Here is a 2,087-nt window from a genome sequence, read left to right on the forward strand (position 1 = left end):
CAGTGTCTCTCTCTGTCAGATAAATAAATAAAATCTTAAAAAAAAAAAAAAGAAAATTTTAGTAATCTTATTTATTTATTTGAGAGAGAGAGAAAGAGAGCTAGAGTGGAGGAGGGAGGGACAGAGGGAGAGGTAGAAACAGATTCCCCACTGAGCAGGGAGCCTTAAGAGGCCTGATTCTAGGACCCCTCAGATCATAACCTGAGCTGAAAGCAGGTGTTTAACTGACTGAGCCACCCAGGTGCCCAAAAATTTTAGTAATTTTTGAACAAAAAGTCCTGCATTTTCATTTTGGACTAGGCCCTGCAAATTGTGGGAAGGAGATGCTGAAAGGGTTGGTGGGGGGACAAGACTGACTTATATCCCTCTCCTGATCGCCCCTTCCAAAAGCCAGAGTATATTTACCTTCTTCTCTCCTCCCTACCTAGTGCTTCCGGACTATCCAACAGGCCAAGTTCCTGCATGGCGCTCTTTCTCTGTGTTTCAGTCTTGCCTGTAACACTTCTCGTTTGTTACTTGCCAAGTGAGGGAGAGGAAGGGTCCTTAAGGCCAGTGCTGGGCTGGGCAGGGAGAACACGAGGACAGGGCCCATTGTAGTCCCTGTGCCTGGCCCAGTGCCTGGTCCAGATGAAGTACTTGGGATGTGAGCTAGACCTGAATGAATGATGATTAGATGGGGAAACTGAGGCCCAGCAAGGATAGTGATCTGCTGCAAATCCCCCCGGGGTTTGTCAAAGCTGAGCCCCTGAGGACACACATTGGGCTAAGGCAGGTAAGGGAAGCTAAACTCTGCAGTGCAATTATTTTTAGTGATACAGTGAGTGCTGTCTACACTATGTCAGGGCTGCCTGGCCTGAGTACCCCAGACAAATGTGTCTCTGCCCTTGTTTAGACCAGGAGCCAGGAGAAAGTGATGTGTCCAGAGTCAGGTTGGATGGACGAAAGCAAACTCTATCTGGTGGGGTAGCACAGTGCCCTTCTTGGGACCCCCGAGCCCACGGCTGTGCCCTAGGGCAATTTTTAGTTCTAGGGACCAGGCTGAGACAAGATCTAGATTGCTAGTCTTGGCTCCTCTGCTGCTGACCACCTCTGTGCTCTTGGCAATCAGTGATCTCTCCTGGCTTTAGTCTCCCTTCTGTGTTATGGAGGTAACACTTCCTGCTCTGATTCCCTCATGGCATGGTGTGGGATCTGATGTTTTAAAAGTGCTTGGTCAGCTATGATAAAGAGCCAGAAGCCTGGAAGAAATGAGCACAGCATTTTCATGATTCCTAAAGGCTTCCTTCCCTAGGACCATACTTAGTCACACTTCTTACCCAAACAGGATCTCAAAGCCCCTTAGAAGCTATGAGTTTATCATGCCCAAGATCAGCCCTAATCTGTGTTGAGCATCTCAGTGGGGGAATCCAGGCCCAAGCAGGGGTGCCCTGGGGCCTGACAGCAAAGTCCAAGGGCAAACTGAGGCACGGACTCTCCTCATTCCCCCTCACTAAGGGGTGGAGAGAGAGCGCAGGAAGCATGGACCCCAGCTCCACATTGAGGGTTGACACTGGGGAAGGTGCGTTGAATTGGAGGTTAGGAAAGGTCTGCCCAGTCACCGGACTGAAGAGGAAGGCCCACTGTGGGTCACAGGTCTCAGGCGCGTCTGCAGCTTCAGTCTCCAGAGCAGACTCCAATGCCGTCTGAGTCCTGGAAAGAATTCTCAGAACTCCCATATTCCAGGAGAAGAATGCTAGACCCCCCCAGGTCTTCCCAGGCTGAACTCAGGATACCTGGCTGTCCTGGGGTTCGAGCCCAGTATTCCTCCCCCGGCCTCCCAGTACCTTCTCCCGCGAGGCCCACTCCCCTTTCACGCCCCCGCCGGCCCCGAATCTCAGGCCCGCTCCTCCCGCCCTGCCCCTCGACCCCGCCCACTGGGTCCCCCGGCCGCCCCGCCACCCGCCCGACCACGCCCTCCCTCGGCCCCCCGGAGCTCCCGGAGCTCCCGGAGCCGGACGACGGGCTGGAGGCGGCGGGGAAGGCGGCAGGCGGCGCCGCCCCCGCCCCGCGGCCGCTCCCTCCCCGGCTGCAGGCAGGCCTCCGCGCCC

Source organism: Mustela nivalis, assembly GCF_964662115.1.
Source record: "Mustela nivalis genome assembly, chromosome: 10".
Taxonomy (NCBI): Eukaryota; Metazoa; Chordata; class Mammalia; order Carnivora; family Mustelidae; genus Mustela; species Mustela nivalis.